This window comes from Somniosus microcephalus, chromosome 10 (assembly GCF_052327205.1).
Source record: "Somniosus microcephalus isolate GS21.2 chromosome 10, FLI_Smic_1.0, whole genome shotgun sequence".
NCBI classification, from domain to species: Eukaryota; Metazoa; Chordata; class Chondrichthyes; order Squaliformes; family Somniosidae; genus Somniosus; species Somniosus microcephalus.
The window spans coordinates 15,395,117-15,417,875 of record NC_140996.1 but is presented as its reverse complement, the minus strand read 5'-3'; positions in this window follow the sequence as shown (position 1 = coordinate 15,417,875).

Genomic DNA, 22,759 nt, shown 5'->3' with positions numbered 1-22,759 from the left:
AGGAATGTCTTTGCCTGGACGGTGAATGATTGTGAAGTTGTACTTCTGTAGCTGAAGGATCATTCCCTGTAGCCTTGGTGGGGCTGCGGCTAGTGGTTTCCTCATGATTGACTCGAGGGGTTTGTGGTTGGATTCCACAATGACTCGTCGGCCATAGACGTACTGGTGGAAACGCTTACATCCAAAAAGAATTGCATATAGCTCTTTCTCAATTTGAGCATAGTTGATTTCACTGTCTGTGAGAGATCTGGAAGCGTAGCCGATGGGCTTTCCTTCTTGCAGTAATACTGCGCCTGGTCCGTACTTTGACGCGTCCACTTGTAGTCTGAGCTCGTTGTTGGGGTCAAAGTAGGCAAGAACTGGTCCTGGTTCTCTGGTGATTAGGTCTTTCATTTTCTGAAATGCTGTGTCATGTTGTTTGTCCCACAGGAACTCATTGGATTGTTTGAGCAACTAACGCATGGGTGCGTTAATTTCGGAGAGGCTCAGGGCAAACTTGGCTAAGTAGTTAACCATGCCTAGTACTGTCTCTAGCTCTGCACGGTTCTTCGGCGGCTCCATCTTCTTGATGGCGGAGATTTTCTCTGGATCCGGCTTAATGGCATCAGTTCAGAGGTGATGCCCAAAATAACTGATCTCGGTGGATCCGATTATGCTTTTCTCGGGGTTGAACCGGATACCTTTCTCCCGTGATCTTTGTAGCATTGCATGGAGGTTCCTGTCATGTTCCGCTCTATTCCTACCATAGATGAGGATGTCATCTACGATTGCGACTACTCCGTCGAGGCCTTCATAGGTTTCGTCGACCTTCCGCTGGAATTCATCCTGAGCTGAGATAAGACCAAATGGTAAACGCAGAAATCGGTAGCGTCCAAATGGTGTGTCGAACATTGTTAGCTTAGATGACTCTTCCGTGAGCTTGATAGTCCAGTATCCTGATCGTGCGTCCATTACACTGAAGTAATGTGGTCCCACTAGTTTGGGTGTGATGTCATCTAGTGTTGGTAGAGGGTAGTGAGGGTGTTTGATAGCCTTGTTCAAATCTCTGGGGTCGAGACAGACTCAGAGCTTGCCTGTATATGGTTTCTCAACCATTACTAACGCGTTGACCCACTCTGTCGGTTCTGTTTCCTGGACGATAATTTCTGTATTCTCCATGCTCTGCAGCTCCTCCTTCAGGTGACTACGTAGAGCAAGGGGTATCCTTCTCGGTGGGCAAACCACAGGGGTTGCTGCTGGGTCAAGGTGAATAGTGCATTCACCTGGGAATAGTCCGATTCCTTTGAAAATGTCAGCAAACTCCTCCATGACTGTCTGCCTCTCAACTGGTGCTGTCAATGATAGCACTAGCTTGACGAGGTCCATGACTAAACATGCCTTTAGACCTAGCACTGGATGTTCTCGAGTGTCAACAATGTAAAAGTACAACATCATGTCACTTTCTTTGTACTTGCATTTCATCACGCATGTGCCTTTTACAATGAGCTGCTCACCCCCATAGCTGGTCAGTCTGTGTGAGGTGGGCTGTAGCTCACACTCATCCTTCAAGCTGTGATACTCACTCAGAGGAATTACATTAACCTGAGCTCCAATGTCTAGTTTAAACTTAAGCTCTGTACCCTGTTTTCCTATCTCAATATCTGCAAAAGCTTGCTCAGTCTCTGAAATCTGTTTTTTCTGTGACACAGAATCAATAAACAGCTCCTCTGCATTTGGCTCGCTATCTGGCATTTGGCTGTCACTCACTGTTTGTACTGCTCTTCCGAAAACAGTCCTGCAAACTTTAGCAAAGTGGTTCCGTTTGCCACATTTAGCACATTGCCTTCCTTTGGCAGGGCAGTGCTCCTTTTCCCCATGCACCTTGTTTCCACAATATCCACAGTTTTTGAAGCATTTTATGTCTGCGTCGCTCATTTTTAGAACTCTCTCTGTTCTTTCTGTTCTGAAACACACTTTCTGGGCGGTGTTCTTTGGTGTGTGTCTATTAACTGCGTGCACTGTCTGTTCATGCGAGCTGCTCGTGGCGCCGGTTATGGTATTCCACTGTGCTTGGGCTATCTCATGCGATCTAGCTATATCCATAGCTTTGTCCAGTGTTAGCCCGGACCCAACATTCAAAAGTTTCTCTCTCACTTTAGCTGAATGTATTCCAAACACGATGCGGTCTCTGACCACCTCATCTTTATCTGCATATTCACAGTCTTTTACCAGCAGTTTTAACTCAGTCACGAACTGTTCAAACGACTCACTAGCTCCTTGTACTTTCTCCTGAAACTTGTACCTAGCGAATATCGTGTTTGTCTTGGGCATCACATATGATTCAAAATGGTCAAAATAACTTTTCAGTACCTTTGCTTCATCCGCAGTGAGAGACCATGTGTTAAAAATGTCTCTCCCTTTTTCTCCGATCCACAGGAGTAGGTAGCTGCATCTTTCTTCCTCCCCTTTGCTTTTCAGCGGACCCGAGAACATCAACTCCACGTGTTGCTTGAACTTGCACCATTCTCTAGGTAAATTCAAAGATTCCCAATTCATTCGAGGTAAGGGAGCTCCAACGATGTCCATTTCAAATCCCACTTCTGACACCATGTCTTGTTTTACACACTTCGTACAAAATTAATAAATAGCAGGACAACGGAGTATTACGGTTTAACTCTTTTATTAAGCATTAGGTCTGTGATCTTACTCATAGCAGCACCATTGGGGAAAGCATGGCATTAGGACCCCTAGCCTCGGTCTTCAAAACAATAGTAGTCCTTACAGATGCCTGCAGGCCAATGACAACTCAGCATCTGATCACATGTGAATATAATAGGTATTCCTTACAGATGCCTGCGGGCCAATGATAATTCAATATGCAAATGTTACTGGTGGGGGACTTCAATGTTATGCATCACTGCTGGCCGAGTCTATAAGGACATAACTGCCAGTATGGGCCTGCGACAGGTGGTGAGAGAACCAACATGAGGGAAAAACCAACTTGACCTCGTCCTGACCAATCTACCTGTCGCAAATGCATCTGTCCATGACAGTATTGGTAGCAGTGACCACCGCACAGTCATTACGGAGATGAAGTCCTGTCTTCACACCCTCCATCGTGTTGTGTGGCACTACCACTGTGCTAAATGGGATAGATTCAGAACAGATCTAGCAGCTCAAAACTGGGCATCCATGAGGCGCTGTGGGCCATCAGCAGCAGCAGAATTGTATTCCACCACAATCTGTTACCTCACAGCCTGGCATATCCCTCACTCTACCATTACCACCAAGCCAGGGGACCAACCCTGGTTCAATAAGGAGTGTAGAAGAGCATGCCAGGAGCCGCACCAGGCGTAACTAAAAATGAGGTGCCAACCTGGGGAAGCTGCAACACAGGACTACATGCATGCTAAAAAGTGGAAGCAGCATGCTATAGACAGAGCTGAGCAATCCCACAATAAATGGATCAGATCAAAACTCTGCAGTCCTGCCACATCCAGTCGTGAATGGTGGTGGACCATTAAACAACTAATGGGAAGAGGAGGCTCCATGAATATCCCCATCCTCAATGATGGTGGAGCCCAGCACGTGAGTGCAAAAGACAAGGCTGAAGCGTTTGCATCCATCTTCAGCCAGAAGTGCCGAGTGGATGGTCCATATCGGCCTACTCCTGTGGTCCCCACCATCACAGAAGCCAGTCTTCAGCAATTTCGATTCACTCCACATGATATCAAGAAATGGTTGAGCGCACTGGATACAGCAAAAGCTATGGGCCCCGACAACATCCCGGCTATTGTGCTGAAGACTTGTGCTCCATAATTAGCCGCGCCTCTATCCAAGCTGTTCCAGTACAGCTACAACACTGGCATCTATCCGACAATGTGGAAAACTGTCCTCTCCACAAAAAGCAGGACAAATCCAACCTGACCAATTACCATCCAATCAGTCTACTCTCAATCATCAGCAAAGTTATGGAAGGTGTCATTGACAGTGTTATCAAGCGGCACTTACTCTCCAAAAACCTGCCCAGTTAGGATTCCACCAAGACCACTCAGCTCCTGACCTCATTACAGCCTTGGTCCAAACATGGACAAAGGAGCTGAATTCCAGAGGTGAGGTGAGAGTGACTGCCCTTGACATCAAGGCAGCATTTGACCGAGTCTGGCATCAAGGAGCCCTAGTAAAACTGAAGTCAATGGGAATCAGGGGGAAAACACTCCACTGACTGGAGTCATACCTAACACAAAGGAAGATGGTTGTGGTGGTTGGAGGTCAATCATGACAGCCCCAGGACATCGCTGCAGGTGTTCCTCAGGGCAGTGTCCTCGGCCAGCCATCTTCAGCTGCTTCATCAATGACCTTCCCTACAAAATAAGGTCAAAAATGTGGATGTTCGTTGATGACTGCACAGTGTTCAGCACCATTCACAACTCCTCAGATAATGAAGCAGTCCATGCCCGCATGCAACAAGACCTTGACGACGTTCAGGCTTGGGCTGATAAGTGGCAGGTAACATTCGCGCCACACAAGTGCCAGGCAATGACTATCTCCAACAAGAGAGAGTCGAACCACTGCCCCTTGACATTCAATGGCATTACCATCACCGAATCCCCCACCATTAGCAATCTGGGGGTCACCATTGACCAGAAACTTAACTGGACCAGCCACACAATTACTGTGGCAAAAAGAGCAGGTCAGAGGCTAGGTATTCTACGGCAAGTGTCTCACCTCCTGACTCCACAAAGCCTTGCCACCATCTACAAGGCACAAGTAAGGAATATGATGGAATACGCTCCACTTGCCTGAATGAGTACAGCTGCAACAGCACTCAAGAAGCTCGACACCATCCAGAACAAAGTAACCCGCTTGATTGGCACCCTATCCACCATTCACTCCCTCCACCACCGGTGTACCGTGGCTGCAGTGTGTACCATCTATAAGATGCACTGTAGCAACTCGCCAAGGCTTCTTCGACAGCACCTCCCAAACTCACAACCTCTTCCACCTAGAAGGACAAGGGCAGCAGGCGCATGGGAACATCACCACCTCCACGTTCATCTCCAAGTCACACACCAACCTGACTTAGAAGTATATCACTGATCCTTCATCGTCGCTGGGTCAAAATCCTGGAACTCCATCCCTAACAGCACTGTGGGAGTACCTTCACCACATGGACTGCAGCGGTTCAAGAAGGCGGCGGCTCACCACCACCTTCTCGAGGGCAATTAGGGATGGGCAATAAATGCCGGCCTTGCCAGCGACGTCAAGGAATTGAAAAATCCAAAAGGTTAACAAGAGATGTTTAGTTCTGGCCTAGTATGTTGGCACACACATTGCAGATATGATCAGCTGTTGTGTAACCAGCAATTGCTCTGTCCTAAAGTGACACACTGAGATCAGATATTATACGAGAAGGTGATCAGCTTTTGGGAAGGAACAGAAGACATTTCATCAAAGCATCTGAAAGATTGGATCAATTGTGAGACTGGCTAACTAATAAAAAATTAAAGCACAGAGTAAACCTGAGATTAAGAAGAATGAAGCAGAACCAAGATGTTCAAACAGAAGGCAAAAGTCATTTGATTGATTAGACTTGTGGTGTATCTGTCTGATACTCTTGTCATAAAATAATAACAATCCCAATGTAAAGTTTTAAGTTTATTTGAATTTTGAATTTAGCAAAATAAAATGGGGAACCAGGTTGAGCAAATGGTGAGCAACAGATTAGGGAGACAGGGTTGGTAAAGATAGAAAGAAGAAAGAAAGAACTTGCATTTCTATAGCGCCTTTCATTACCTCAGGATGTCCCAAAGTGCTTTACAGCCCATGAAGTACTTTTGAAGGGTAATCACTGCTGTAATGTAACATAGGTCAATTGAACATTTCAGAACTGAGAATGATAGACTTTGGTTCGGCAAGGGTCTGAACGATTAGGGAACCAAAGCGGGTAAATGGAGTTAAGATAAAAATCAGCCATAATCTAATTGAATGACGGAACAGGCTCGAGGGGCTGAATGGCCTACTCCTGCTCCAATGTTCCAATGTTCTTTCTATTCCTCCATCGCATCTAGATCTAATTGTAATCATTTCACAGAATCACAGAAACCCCACAGTGCAGATAGAGGCCATTTCGGCCCATCGAGCCTGCACCGACACATATCCCACCCGATCCCCGCAACCCCTACACCAACACATATCCCACCCTATCCCCGCAACCCCACGCATTTAATCCCCCTAACAATTTATCATAGCCAATCAACCTAACCCGCACATCTTTGGACTGTGGGAGGAAACCGGAGCACCCGGAGGAAACCCACGCAAACACGGGGAGAATGTGCAAACTCCACACAGACAGTCACCCAAGGCCGGATTCGAACCCGGGTCCCTGGCACTGTGAGGCAACAGTGCTAACCACTATGCCACCGTGCTGCCCTACTCATCCAACTCGCACAAATCTTTGAATCTTCTGTGAGCTTGCAGACAGTTCCCCAGCGCCTTCATCCAGATCATTAATAAAGATTGTGCAGAGCACTGGTCCTAATATTGACCCTCTGGGGCTCCATTAGCAAGTGGTTCCATGCAGAACCACTAATCAAATGAGTACTCCTGTTCCACGTGCACTACAACAAAGTAAAACTACTTTTACACTTTACTGGATCTTTTTTGTTCCTGTTTGGAGGTAATGACCTCAGTGCAGTGCATTTCTTCTTTTACATTTCTGTTTGATGCTGCTCTCTGTTGGCACTGTGGACTCTGCTATGTAACACGACTGCAATATAAGATCAGCTTGCTTGGTTTACTTTGTCGGAACAGCGGTTTAACTCATGGTACGTATGACGACACATATTTTGCATGTCTTTGCTGCTGTGAGTTCCTTTACGGTCCTGCCGTGACACTTGGGCGTGCCTCTGAAGAGCTGGACAGTGTTTACAGTCGAACGTACTCTTGTAAGTTATCAGCAAGCATATGATTCTTGCAGAACCTGCACCTTGCTGAACCTGGTGGTAACTCAGCTCGAAACAGCATCTCAATCCTCTTAACCATCGTATTCTCTTAATACCTGGTAATAGCTATAGCGCAAGAAAGGGAGAAGAGAACAGTTTTGGGCATAAAAGAGAACATTCTAAATTTAAATCTGCTCCACCAATTGTTCCTCAGAAGTTTGTCCTGAAAGTTAATCAGGACAGTACCCCTAAGATGGTTTTCCCAATAACCGTTCCACCAAAGCCCATTGCCCTGGTAACAGATTGGGGTATGAGAGTCTCTCATGGCCTTCAAGCACCTTGGTCTCCAGAATGCACCGTTGCTAATTGGCTTCTTAGCTCCTGCAGTCCCCTGCAAAATATTGCCTTTGTATTAATCACTTGCTTAATGGTCCATTTAATAAAGTCTGTGGGAGAAGAAGTTTACCATTTTGAAATGTCCCAGTGCTCATTTTTTTTTCTCAGAACAATGACACTTGTACCAGTCTGCTATAATAGGATCCTGCAATTGTAATCTATCATCATGGGGGGTCTTGCAGCAACAGTCTATTTTAATAGGAGCCTTGCTTTACGAGTTTACTGTAACACAGTTTAACTAAATTGTTATTACACAATTTGAATATCCTGAGCAAATTGGTAGTGTGATCAGTTAGAATTTCTATTTTTGTAATATTTATTGGACTGAAAATGTAATTCTGTTCAGCATGACTATAACTGTACATTATTAAACTATTCACTTGTACATAGTAAAGCTTAAGACCTTGATCAGAAATCCCTAAATACATCATTACTTAGACTGTACAATGGACTGGTGCTCATAAGGCTCAAAAGAATGATGTGCTGTTTGAATTAAACTAGTTTGAACAGCATCTTAAAGCGAGAATGCCATGACAGGCTAATTGGCTGGAGACAGGATGGATGCCTTCAAGCTGAAAATCTTATTGTAGCTTGTAAGGTACTGCAATGGAGAACTGAGTACCATATACCTTGGGGGTATTCAGTCAGAAAGTATTGCTGCAGATGCACATATTGATATGACATGTGAAGGTTCAGCACTGTATCTTATGGTGCCTCACTGCCTTGGGGCATGACTCTGCTTTCAGTTTGAGACCATGGTCAGGACATTATTGTACAGACAAGAAAATATTGTGCAGGCGTCAGTGCAATACAGAACAGGGACATATCACACAATTGACTCTGAGCATCACTTCACGATGAGACATGGGAATCTATTAACCTTTTGCTTTTTAGCTTTTTTTTTGGACAAGTATCATTTGTGTTTGACTGAAAATGTAAAATGGATTCTCATAGAAGTTATTCTGCATTTGCAGCTGTGTTGTCTCGCTAGATTTTTTTTTATTCATTCATGGGATGTGGATTTTTTAAAAATTCATTCATCAGCAACAAGGCCAGCATTTATTGAGAAGGCGGCGGTGAGTTGGCTGTAACTGAGTGGCTTGCTAGGCCATTTCAGAGGACAGTTAAGAGTCAACCACATTGCTGTGGGTCTGGAGTCACATATAGGCCAGACCAGCAGATTTCCTTCCCTAAAGGACATTAGTGAACCAGATGGGTTTTTCCAACAATCCAGTAGTTTTATGTTCACCATTACTGATACCACCTTTATTTAATTAACTGAATTTAAATTCCCCATGGTGGGATTTGAACTCACAGTCACCAGATCATTAGTCCAGGTCACTAATAGTTCAGTGATTACTAGTCCAGTAACATAAGCACTATGTTACCGTACCCTGCTAGATCTCCAGTAATGGTAGTTTAGACTGCGCGCTATTAATGTGATGGTATTTTGTAGGATATCCCATCCGTGGCTGCATTTAAATGAGCTCTTGCATGCTTGAGGATGGGTGTTCTAGGTTACTCCGCAAAATAATAAGGTTCACAGCATTGATTGTCAGACACTCACAGATTTATTAAGCATACAGTAATTATTAACAGCAGCACTTACGCCAAAACCTTGAGAGTTATTAGTCGGAGAATCCAAAACATGCTACAGTTTCAAGCTTGATGTACTTGGTTGGCCAGACCTTCGAATTCCAAGGTATCTGACCCAACAGCTATACTTTATATTTTTTCTAACCCTGCTCTGTGACAATTCGCATATTCCATATTATTACCTAATACATAGTTATCGTTCAACAATGATTTGTTTGTCCTGTCCTTGCAGCACACAGATCTGCAAACTCCTTAGCTTGTTACACTGCCTAACTTTCTCAGGCAGGTTCTTTATCTTTCAAGGTTCGAGTGAACAAAGTAAGCTTCTCTGCGTGTTCCGTGTCTGTGCAATAACTTATTACCTAAAGCTCTCTGACTGGAATGCCTGTTAATTAGGTTTGCTATCGATACCGACCATTGCTTTTCACTACTTCTAAAATAAGAAAATACAGCAAGCCTCTCTTATGATTACAGGAACATAGGAAAAGGAGGCAGCCATTCAGCAACTCGAGCCTGTTCTGCCATTCAATTAGATCATGGCTAATCTGTATCTTAACTCAATGTTGACCGCCTTGGTTCCGTAACCCTTAATAACCTTTTGACATGAATCAACTGAGTGACCTGCGGGTGGCGCTGTCCAGGGAGAGCATAAATACTCGGGCACGGGCCCAGCTTGCACAGGACACTCTTAACAGGAACTAGTGAAGAACACAACTAGACCTCCATGTTGTAAAACAGTTGATTAAAGCTTTGTTTAAAGCTTAGACCAAGTGCCTAGTAGTTTTCTTACATCACCCTTACCGTACAAAAATCTATCAATCTCAGTTTTTACATTTTCAATTGACCTCCAGCCTCAATGGCTTTTGGTGGGGGGGTGGGGGGGAGAGTTCAGATTTCCACTAGCCTTTGTGTGAAGAAGTGCTTCCTGACTTCAACCCTGAACGGCCTAGCTCTAATTTTAAGGTTATGCCCCCTTGTTCTGAACTTTCCCCCACCAGATGAAATAATTTCTCTCTCTCTACTTTATTGTCACACAACAGGCAAAAGCTAAAAGTTAATATAAAGTGAAATCAATAGTTGTACAATATGAGCAGATTTCAAGGCAGTCTGATTAGCCTTCTCGTTACCTTGCACATAAAGCTGAGAGAGGTGGCTTTTCACTCGACAAATGTTTGTAGGTTTCCCACCTCCCTTTGACACTTCTACACGCACACAAAGCTTTAATTTTCCTTCCAGGAGTACTCATCTGATTTAAGTACAGTTGGTATCACTTACAATGTATGCACATCTTTTTTTTTGTTTAAATTTACAATTCCCAAATTGCAATGGCCAATTTCAATAGAACACTAACTCCTTGGAGCGGACACAAATGCTGCTTTAATCGGACAATTAGCAGCTTTATGCGACACCTTTGACTTCCTTATCCTACTCTTACTGTGCTAATTAAAGGTGAATCACAGCACTCTGAACCACTCAAGATTCACTGTGTTGCCCGTGCTGTGTTCCTGTTCTGTGTAATGACTGAACCGAGAAATACTCTTTCAATGGCCCAGAAATTCGGGTCACCACGGGTGAGTACGCACGGGGTACTCACCCGTAAGCCCAATGGAAGTGCCGGTTTCCTGCATGCACTGCGCATACGTGGGAAACCGGCACTTCCGTTCCCCTGAAAGAAGGGGTTAAGAGGTCGAACGCGTGCGCAGGAGAGGCAGCGCGTGCGCATCGAACTTACGTTTTTTTTGCAGGTTTTCCCGGGAGGGTAAGTCTCCAGAAGTTACACGTATAAAAAGCAGTCGCAAGGCCTGCTTTTTACAAGGTAAGTGGTGAATTAATTCAAATTAAAACATTTTTTCCACAGGTTTTTTATTTTTAAATACTTTAAAGAAAGGTAAGTTTATTTTTAGCCCCGTTAGAAAATAAAATGATTTTATTCAAAACTTTAAATTATTGTTGTTTAAAATAGTTATTTCATGTCATTTATAGTTTATTTAAAAAATGTGATTTAAAAAAAAAATGTATTTGAAGATTTAGTGATGTTTTGGGGCTTGTAGTATTTATAAGATTGACAGCCCTTCCTGTCAAACTTAAGAATGAAGCATTCCCTGCTCCGATTGGCTCCCCATGGCCCACGTGATCCCAGGGGACGCATCGAACTAACTGCGCCCCTGGGATACGCAAGCACTGCGCGCCGGCAGCTGGAGCAGGCCCAGGATCGGAATTCCACGGGGGCCCACAGCTCAACAGCCGGCGTGCAAGGTAAGTGCAGGTGGGGGGCTTGCACCCGCGGGAAGCCCCCGACCCGAATTTCTGGGCCAAGTGTCACAAAGCAGAGATTCTCCTGTAAAATGGAAAAACTTCCTAAGGTAAGTATTGCAGTGCATACTGGAATATACTCAAAATTATATTTTTTTGAGTTCATCAATCTGAGGTACATTAATGCTGGGGAATGGGACTCTCCCAGAGAAGGTATCTTGCTTGAGCATCAAGCACACCAGGGTAAGGTATAGCGCAACAAATAGAAAATAAGAACAACAACTTATAATGCCTTTAGTGTAGTAAAGCCATCCTGCGGCGCTTCACAGGAGCGTTATCAAATAAAATTTAACACCGAGCCACATGAGATATTCGGACAGGTGACCAATGGCTTGGTCCAGGACGTCTGTTTTAAGGAGCGACTTAAAGGAGAAGAGAGAGGCAGAGAGGTTTAGGCAGGGAATTCCAGAGCTTAGGGCCTTGGCAGCTATAGGCACGGCCGCCAATGGTGGGGCGAAGGAAATTGGGGATGCGCAAGAGGCCAGAATTGGAGGAGCGCAGAGATCTCGGAATGTTGTAGGGCTGGAGGAGGTTACAGAGTTAGGGAGGGGGCGAGGCCATGGAGGGATTTGAAAACAAGGATGAGAATTTTAAATATCGGTCCAGGAGCCAATGTAGAGTAAAATGAAGAGTAAAGCTCCATCCCAACAATGCACCTGAATCCCCAACTCAGAAAAGTAACCTTTACAGCACAAATGTAGCCTTTGCAGTCAGTCAGCCTAAAAACTGCACTGCTTCATCTGATGCTCCAGTTCAACCTGACACAGGGCAGTAATATATATTTCATACATGTGACAAAAGGATTTTGAAAGGCTTCAATAAGTTATAAAAGAAAATAGACTTAGATTTACATACCGCCTTTCATGGCCTCAGGGCATCCTATAGTGCTTTATAGCCAATGAAGTACTTTTGAAGTGTTGTCACTGTTGTAATGTAGGAAACGTGGCAGCCAAGTGCGCACAGCAAGCTCCCACACACAGCAATGAGATAATGACCAGATACAAAGCTAGGTGGGAAAGTAAGCTGTGAGGAGGACACAAAGAGCCAGCAATAGTGAGTGGGCAGTAAGGCATCAGATGGAGTATAATGTGGGAAATGTGAGGTTATTCACTTTGGCAGGAAGAATAAAAAAACAGAACATTTTTTAAATGGTGAGAAACGATTAAATGTTGGTGTTCAGAGAGATTTGGGTGTCCTCGTACAGGAAACACAGAGTTAGCATGCAGGTACAGCAAGCAATTAGGAAGGCAAATGGCATGTTGGCCTTTATTGCAAGGGGGTTGGAGTATAAGAGTAAGGAAGTCTTATTACAACTGTACACGGCTTTGGTGAGACCTGGAGTACTGTGCACCGTTTTGGTCTCCTTATCTGAGGAAGGACATACTTGCCTTAGAGGCGGTGCAACGAAGGTTCACTAGATTGATCCCTGGGATGAGAGGGTTGTCTTATGAGGAGAGATTGAGTAGATTGGGCCAATACTCACAGAAATCACAGAAACCCCACAGTGCAGATAGAGGCCATTTCGGCCCATCGAGCCTGCACCGACACATATCCCACCCGATCCTCGTAACCCCTACACCAACACATATCCCACCCTATCCCCGTATTTAATCCCCCTAACACTAAGGGTCAATTTATCATAGCCAATCATCCTAACCCGCACATCTTTGGACTGTGGGAGGAAACCGGAGCACCCGGAGAAAACCCACGCAAACACGGGGAGAATGTGCAAACTCCACACAGACAGTCACCCGAGGCCGGATTCGAACCCGGGTCCCTGGCGCTGTGAGGCAACAGTGCTAACCACTATGCCACTGTGCTGAAGTTTCTCTCTGAAGTTTAGAAGAATGAGAGGTGATCTTATTGAAACATGTAAGATTCTGAGTGGGATTGACAGGGTAGATGTTGAGAGGTTGTTTCCCCTGGCTGGAGAGTCTAGAACTAGGGGGCATAGTCTCAGGACAAGGGGCCAGCCATTTAAGACTGAGATGAGGAGATGAGGAGGAATTTCTTTACTCAGTTGTGAGTCTTTGGTATTCTCTACCCCAGAGGGCTGTGAATGCTGAGTCGTTGAGTATAGTCAAGGCTGGGCTAGATAGATTTCTGGACTCTAGGGGAATCAAGGGATATGGGGATTGGGCGGGAAAGTTGAGATCGAAGATCAGCCATGATCTTATTAAATGGTGGAGCAGGCTCAAGGGACAGTATGGCTGACTCCTGCTCCTAATTCTTATGTTCTTATCTGTTTTAGCGATGTTGGTTGGGTTAGGTTATGCTCTATAACAAGAAAATATCTACCATTTTAAAGAAAATCAAACAATCGTATTGGCTGATCCAGCTTATTGCTGATCTGAAACAAATGATGATTTGGATGTGTCTAAGACTTGATTTTTTTTTAAGGCTTGCTAATTGCCAGTCATTCACATTGGGAACTAATGCACTATTACATGGAATGGTCAACCCCTGATCTTGTGCTGTGGCATTAAAGCACGATCCCTGCACTTCTGGGTGGGGCGGTAACTGAGGCGATGTCGGAGCGCTGCCGCGTTTCAACGCCCCGCCCCTTCAGTTAAAGGAGAGGGCCGCTGCGCACTCTGCAGGGCCGCCGATGGCCCGCACTAGGCCGAGACGCGGTGCCGGACTGCGCGATGGCGGCCAGGACCGCACCACGGCCCACCGCAGAGGACCTACCTGGAGGTCGGCCCAAAAAAATTAAATGGCGGCGCGGGTTGCGGTCGCACCTCCCCTTTAACTACCGCCCCGTGAGCGGAGGTCGGCCCGGCTCCCGACCCGCGAGGCTGGCGCTGACACCGCCCGTGGCAGCCTCGCGGCGTGCAGCTGAACTTCTGCCGCAGGATGGTAAGGGGACACGGCAAAGGGGTCACCCCCTGGAGGCGCTAAAGGCAGGTGGAAAGGAGCCGAATTTCTAGCCCTAATTACTCTGTATTCTATTTACTTTCAGGAACTGTTTTCCATACTCTGTTTTTGGTGGCAGTTATTCCCTGGTGTTATATCATGCTGCAGCAAGGAACAGCTTTCATCTACATCTTTCTCTGCTAAGGTTTTTGTGTTTACTTTATGACTGATGGGCCTCACAATGGTTCTTAACTTTCGTTTAAACATTGACGCTAGAGTAATTAGCTTCCATTCACTTAACAACAGCAACTTGCATTGATATAGCTCCTTTAATGTAGAAAAATGTCCCAAGGCGCTTCACAGGAGCAATTATCAAATAAAATTTGACACCGAGCCACATCAGGAGATATTAGGAGAGGTGAACAAAAGCTTGGTCAAAGAGGTAGGTTTGTAGGATCATCTTAAAAGCGGAGAGAGAGAGAGAAAGAGAGAGGTAGAGAGGCGCAGAGGCTCAGGGAGGGAATTCCAGAGCTTAAGCCGAGGCAGCCGAAGGCACTGCAGAGTGATTAAAGTCGGGGATGTGCAAGAGTTCTGAATTGGAGGAGCGCAGAGATCTCCGAGGGTTGTAGAGCTGGAGGAGGTTACAGAGATAGGGAGGGGGTGAGGCCATGGAGGGATCACCTTGGTTGTCTAATGTTGAGGGGAATACCACATTCAGTTGAAAGCACTGTACTTTCCTCCATAATAATGGTCTTTTCTCCTGCCATGCCCCATCCCAAATCCCAGGACCGACTCATTTAAGTAGCTGGAGTGGCACCCTACAGCTCAGAGAGTAGCTAACAAATATTCCCGTTTCGCCTCAGGAAGCAGAAGGGCCACCGGAAGAAAGAACTTGATCCTTCTGGGATCAACTACAATGCCTTCACCTTGTAGATCTCCAGGCCCCACTTTGGGCAGATGTGGGTCCCAGGCATCTACTAGGGGCGCGTTGGCAGGCACCCTGGGGAAGCCCGGGAACACTACCAGAAGCACCCTCCCCAAAATGCTGAAGCCATGTAATTGGATGGCTTATCTCAGCTAGGGAGGTAATTAACATGCTGCAATTGGCCTCATCGCCCCCCAGGCCAGGGGAGGGAAACCAGTCAAGTTTCTCACATTGGCGCAATGTCCGGTCCATTTGCTGGACAAGCGCTCCTATGGACGAGCACAAAACCCGACTCAGCTGTAATAATCTTCACAGTCCAATGGCATTCTGGTACTCACTGCTTAGCCTTACACATGAAGAACGGTCACTTAGGCAAGGCACCGACGTTGGTATAATTGTAATAAAAACAGAAAATGCTGGAGATACTCAGCAGGTCAGGCAGCATCTGTGAAGAGAGAAACAGAGTCAATGTTCCAGGTCAATGACCTTTCGTCGGAACTGGAAAAAAGCAGGAAATGGAACAGATTTTTAAGCAAGTGTAGGGGCTGGGAAAGGGGGGAAGGGATGAAAGGCCAAAAGGGAAGGTCTGTGATGGGATAGAAGGCGGAGAGGGTAAGAGACATTAAGAGATATTCAAGGCAAGAGGAGATGGTAATGGGGCAGGTTAAGAAACAAAGGATGGCTCTAGATGAAGTGTAAATTGCATTGGCAGAATGAAAGACAGCTGCCATGTGGGAGAGGGAATTGGATGTAATATCTCCAAATTTGCAGACAACTCAAAGCTGGGTGGGAGGGTATGCTGTGAGGAGGATGTCGTGAAACTCCAGTACGATTTGGACAGGTTGGGTGATTGGGCAGATGCATGGCAAATGCACTATAATGTGGATAAATGTGAGGTTATCCACTTTGGTGGCAAAAACAGGAAGGCAGATTATTATTTGAATGGCAATAGATTGGGAGAAGGGGAAGTGCAAAGAGACCTGGGTGTTCTTGTGCACCAGTCGCTGAAGGTAAGCATGCAGATGCAGCAGGCGGTTAAGAAGGCAAATGGTATGTTGGCCTTCGTAGCAAGAGGGTTCGAGTACAGGAACAAGGATGTCTTGCTACAGTTGTACAGGGCCTTGGTGAGACCGCACCTTGAGTATTGTGTGCAGTTTTGGTCGCCTTACCTGAGGAAGGACGTTCTTGCCATGGAAGGAGCGCAGCGAAGATTTACCAGGCTGATACCTGGGATGGCAGGAATGACGTATGAGGAGAGATTGTGTCGATTGGGCTTATACTCACTGGAGTTTAGAAGATTGAGAGGGGATCTCATTGAAACCTATAAAATTCTGTCAGGCCTGGACAGACTAGATGCAGGAAGGATGTTTCTGATGGCCGGGGAGTCCAGAACCATGGGTCATAGTCTAAGGATAAGGGGTAAGCCATTTAGGACTGAAATGAGGAGGAATTTCTTCACCCAGAGAGTGGTGAACCTGTGGAATTCTCTGCCACAGAGGGTGGTGGAGGCCAGTTCATTAAATATATTCAAGGCGGAGTTGGATATATTTCTTAAGGCTAAAAGGATCAAGGGATAGGGGGAGAAGGTAGGGACAGGGTACTGAATTTGGATGATCAGCCATGAACTCATTGAATGGTGGAGCAGGCTCGAAGGGCCAAATGGCCTACTCCTGCTCCTATCTTCTATGTTTCTATGTAACAGAAGGCACAAACAAAAGGTGTGGATAAAAAATATATATAGGATCGTGGCCGAGGTTATGATCTGAAATTGTTGAACTCTATGTTGAGTCCAGAAGGCTGTAAAGTGCCTAATCGAAAGATGAGGTGCTGTTCCTCGAGCTTACGCTGAGCTTCCGTGGAACAATGCAAGAGGCCGAGGACGGTGAGGTCTGAGTGGGAATGGAGCGGAGAATTAAAGTGACAGGCATATTTGGTATATTTGTATAATTGTACCCGTGCATGAATGAGCATCTTAGGGAAAGGAGGGGAAAACATGTAAAGAAAAATGGAAAGACATTGGCCCGTAATTTCGGACAGGAGGCTTCCTCCACGTGAATGCCTCCAATCGGGAAAAAGTCTACGCCCTTACCTGAGGGCCCCTGAGGTCCAGACACTTCTGCTCCTGGGCCTCTCCACAGTCGAAATGTGCGGGGCCCATGTACCCCGGGGCGCATGCGGTTCGTAAGTGTCCCTGGGATCATGTGGGCCAGGTGAGCCAATGAAAGAAGGGAATCTCCCTTCATACTTTCGACAGATAGACCTGTCATATATATGAATGGGGATCACTGAAAAAAGGCACTAAAACATTAAATACATTTTTAAAAGCCATCACATTTTTAAAATGAGTTAAAATTACATTAAGTTAATTTTTTTTTAAATTTAATTTTTTGAAAAAAGTAATTAAAGTTTTTTACTGGGCTAAAAATAAACTTACCTTTTTTTAAAAGTATTTTTAAATTATAAATGAGTGAAAAAAAATGTTTCTTTTTTACTTTTTTAAACTCTTATGCTGGTAAAGGCAGGCCTTATGCAAGCTTTTACCAGGCGTAAGATTTTTAAAGGTGTTCAGTGGGCAGAGGTTCTGCAGAAAGTGGAAATCTCCCCCCCGCGGAGGCCCTTCTCCCAGGGCAGGCGGCCGATGTGTCAAGAGCATTCTTCACAGATCGGAAATGCCGGTTTTCAGTGCATGTGCTGTGCATGCCTGAAACCGGTATTTCCGATGTCCCTATGGGTGTCTACGCAGCCCGTACACACCCGTAGGGATCAGAAAATACGGGCCATTATTTTGAAATGTGTTGAGATCGTGAAATGTTGAAGTCAGTTGAGTTACTTTATTGCATCATGAGGAAGCTGCTGTGTCGCCTTGAATAGTCTGGCAACAACACATCCGTACGTTCCGTGCATCACAGCAGTTGCGTAGAAGAGCGTTTCACTTTGGAGGCTAACTCAAGTTAAAGAGGAGTGATAGTGCAGAGGTAATTAACAGGAACCGCAAATACTTAACACCTAGATCAGTGGCAGCACATTCGTTTGTTTTAGTTTCTTGGCAATTCATTATTGAAAATAATCGTAATTCCAGGTTTTCTCTGTGGAGCCCTATATTTATCCATTTAAGAGGGTGAAGGTCCAAGGGCTCAGGAAAAATGCATGTGTTGAGAGTACAAGGTATAGGGGGGAGGATTTCCGCTAATCAGTATTTATAGTGAAGTAGTAAGTACGTGTATAAAAAACGTGTGTATTATTGGGATTTTTTTTTGCCCCAATAGTTTAAAATTCTCCCGTTCACAAAGGGTTAATAATTTAAGCTAGATTTACATTTCAGTGCTGTTGCCCCCATTTATATATAACAGTACTGTTGTGTATATATATTATTTATATTGTTAGTAAGAACAACTGAAAACCAACCAAGAATGATGCATGTGAAATAAAAATTCTTTATCACCTCTGCATCTTTCTTTAAGCAGCAGTTGAGAGAACTCACAAGAGTAAAGGTAATAACTGGCCCCTAACTAATGAGGATTTGAGTATAAAAGTAAAGGGGGGGGGGAAATTGGGTCGCGCCCCCTTTGGGGCACTAGCTTCACCGGGGCGCTACTTTTAGCACCCCGAGTAAGTTAGGACCCCCGCGCCCGTAATTCACCAGTAGCGCCGCAAGAGGGAGGCAGGGAGCTTCCAGTAGTGCCCCGCCTCCCTCTTGGGGCGCTGCGACTGAATATCGCGGCACTATGTGCCGCAGCGCCACGCACTGCGGCATGCCGCGCCACAGTACTGCAGGCCTTCCTCCCCTTATTAAGTGGTAGGCCAGAGGATTGGGAAATTTTTAGAAACCAGCAAAGGATGAGTAAAAAAATTATAAAGAGGGAGAAGATAGAGTATGAGAGTAAACTAGCAAATAATATAAAAACAGACAGTAAGAGCTCTACAGGTATATAAAAAGGAAGAGAGTAGCTAAAGTAAATGTTGGTCCCTTAGAGGATGAGACTGGGGAATTAATAATGGGAAACAGAGAAATGGCAAAGACTCTAAACAATTATTTTGGATCGGTCTTCACGGTAGAAGACACTAAAAACATCCCAGTAATAATAGATAATCAAGAAGCTATAGGGAGGGAGGAACTTAAAACAATCTCTATCTCTAGAGAAAAAGTATTAGGCAAACTAATGGGGCTAAAGGCTAACAAGTCCCTGGACCTGATGGCCTGCATCCTAGGGTTTTAAACAAAGTGGCTGCAGAGATAGTGGATGCGTTGGTTGTAATCTACCAAAATTCCCTGGATTCTGGAGCGGTAGTTAACAGGCAGAAAAATAATTAGTGCCATTTTACCTTCACAGGTGAAGGCTTCCCAACCCCAGAGAGCCCCGCTGGATTGGAGGAGACGTGGAGGAGATCTGCGGTGGTTGGAGGCACCTGGAAGTAAGATGTAGAGGTGAGTGATGGGTGCAAGTGTGGAGTGGAAAGTATGTAAGGTGAGTGATAAGTTTTTTAAAATGTTCACTTACCTTATTTTCTTCCTACAACCTTCAGCCGCGCTGGGTTGGGAGACCCAACAGCCATGAGAAATCAACAAAGTTGAAAGGTTTGATGAGTCCTGAACACAACGACTCATCAAACTACAGAGAATGTCAGTGTTTGGGCAAAGGTAGCATAGGTGAGGAGTTCATGGAATGTTTTCGGGATAGTTTCTTACAACAGCACGTTCTGGAGCCAACCAGAGAGCAGGTTATACTAGACCTGGTATTGTGCAATGAGATAGGATTAATTAATGACCTCATAGTGAAGGCGCCCCTAGGTAGCAGCGATCATAATATGATTGAATTTTACATTCAGTGTGAGAGAGAGGAGTGGGTCCAAGACTAGTATTTTAAACTTAAATAGGGGCAATTATGAGGGCATGAAAGCAGAACTAACTAAAGTGAACTGGCTAGGCCTAGGGATAGGTCAATAGAGTTGCAGTAGCAGGCATTTAAGGGGATATTTCAAAATACACAGAATATATACATTCCAACAAGAAAGAAAAATTCCAAGGGGAGGACCCACCATCCGTGGTTAACTAAAAAAAGTTAAAGATAATATTAAACTTAAAGAAAAAGCATATAATTGCGCAAAGATGGTTGGCAGGTCAGAAAATTGGACGGAATATAAAAATCAGCAAAGAATGACTAAAAGATTAATAAGGAGAGAAAAATTAGAGTACAAGAGAAAGCTAGCTAGAAATATAAAAACAGATAGTGAGAGTTTCTATAGATATTTTAAAAAGAAATTAGTTAACAAAGTGAGCGTTGGTCCTATAAAAAGTGAGTCTGGGGAATTAATAATGGAAAATAAGGAGATGGCAGTTGAATTAAGCAGGTATTTTGCATAGGTCTTCACTATAGAGGATACAAGTAACATCCCAGAAATAGCTGTAAATCAGGAAAGGAAAGGGAGGGAGGAACTTAAGAAAATTATAATCACCAGGGAAGTGGTACTGAGCAAATTGTTGGAACTGCGGGCTGACAAGTCCCCGGGTCCTGATGGACTTCATCCTAGGGTCTTAAAAGAAGTGGCTAGTGAGATAGTTGATGCGTTGGTTTTAATTTTCCAAAAGTCCCTAGATTCGGGGAAGGTTCCATTAGATTGGAAAATAGCAAATGTAACTACTTTATTCAAAAAGGGAGGGAGACAGAAAGCAGGAAACTACAGGCCAGTTAGCTTAACATCTGTCATAGGGAAGATGTTAGAAGCTATTATTAAAGACGTCATAGCAGGGCATTTAGAAAAGTTCAAAGTAATCAGGCAGAGTCAACATGGTTTGGTGCAAGGGAAATCATGTTTAACCAATTTATTGGAGTTCTTTGAGGAAGTATCATGTGCTGTTGATAAAGGGGAACTGGTGGATGTACTGTATTTAGATTTCCAGAAGGCATTTGAGAAAGTGCCACATCAAACGTTATTGCGGAAAATAAAAGTTCATGGTGTAGGGGGTAACATATTGGCATGGATAGAAGATTGACTAGCTAACAGGAAACAGAGAGTAGGCATAAATGGGTCATTTTCTGATTGGCAAGATGTAACAAGTGGTGTGCCACAGGGATCAGTGCTGGGGCCTCAACTTTTTACAATTTATATAAATGACTTGGATGAAGGGACCGAAGGTGTGGTTGCTAAATTTGCTGATGACACAAAGATAAGTAGGAAAGTAAATTGTGAAGAGGATATAAGGAGGCTACAAAGGGATATAGATAGGTTAAGTGAGTGGACAAAGATCTGGCAAATGGAGTATAATGTGGGAAAATGTGAAGTCCATTTTGGCAGGAAGAATAAAGAAGAAACATTATCTAAATGGTGAGAGATTGCAGAGCTCTGACATGCAGAGGGATCTGGGTGTCCTAGTACATGAATCACAAAAGGTTACAATGCAGGTACAGCAAGTAATTAGGAAAGCTAATAGAATGTTATTGTTTATTGCGAGGGGAATTGAATACAAAAGTAGGGAGGATATGCTTCAGTTATACAGGGCATTGGTGAGACCACATCTGGAGTACTGTGTACAGTATTGGTCTCCTTATTTAAGGAAGGATGTAAATGCGTTGGAAGCAGTTCAGAGAAGGTTTACTAGACTAATACCTGGAATGGGCGGGTTGTCTTATGAGGAAAGGTTGGACAGGCTAGGCTTGTATCTGCTGAAGTTTAGAAGAGTAAGAGGTGACTTGATTGAAACATATAAGATCCTGAGGGGTCTGGACAGGGTGGATGTGGAGAGGATGTTTCCTCTTGTGGGAGAATCTAGAACTAGGGGTCACTGTTTAAAAATAAGGGGTCACCCATTTAAGACAGAGATGAGGAGACATTTTTTCTCACAGAGGGTCGTGAGTCTTTGGAACTCTCTTCCTCAGAGGGCGGTGGAAGCAGAGTCTTTGAATACTTTTAAGGCAGAGGTAGATAGATTCTTGATAAGCTAGGGGGTGAAAGGTTATCGGGGGTAGGCAGGAATGTGGAGTAATCAGATCAGTCATGATCTTATTGAATGGCGGAGCAGGCTCGAGGGGCCGAGTGGCCGACTCCTGCTCCAAATTCGTATGTTCGTATGTTCGTATGTCCACAGTGCTGTCAAATGCTGACATTTCTTCTTTCAAGAAGTCTTGACTGATAGCACATCTGACGTTGATGTGTTTTGCCAGTGACTTCCTCCCTAATTGGCCTGCTGAGCCCGCAGGGCGGGCTTAACAAGCTCAATCAGGGGGAAATCCCTCTGGTTGGTCAGGCAAGGATGGAGGCGGGACATTGAAATGACAAGCAGCAGTCCCTCCTCCAACTTGTCTCCATTCACAAAATCCAGCCCAAAGTGTCTGCAAAGGGATATAGATAGGTTAAGTGAGTGCGCAAAAATCTGGCAGATGGAGTACAATGTGGGAAAATGTGAGGTTATCCACTTTGGAAGGAAGAATGAAAAAGCAAATTATTATTTAAATGGAGTGAGACTACAAAACGCTGCGGTACAGAGGGATCTGGGGGTCCGAGTGCATGAAACACAAAAACTTAGCGTGTAGATACAGCAAGTAATTAGGAAGGCTAATGCAATGTTGGCCTTTATTGCAAGGGGTATGGAGTATAAAAGTAGGGAAGTTTTGATGCAACTTTACAGGGCGCTGGTGAGACCGCACCTGGAGTACTGCGTACAGTTGTGGTCTCCATACTTAAGGAAGGATATACTTGCATTGGAGGCGGTACAGAGAAGGTTCACGGGGTTGATTCCTGGGATGAAGGGGTT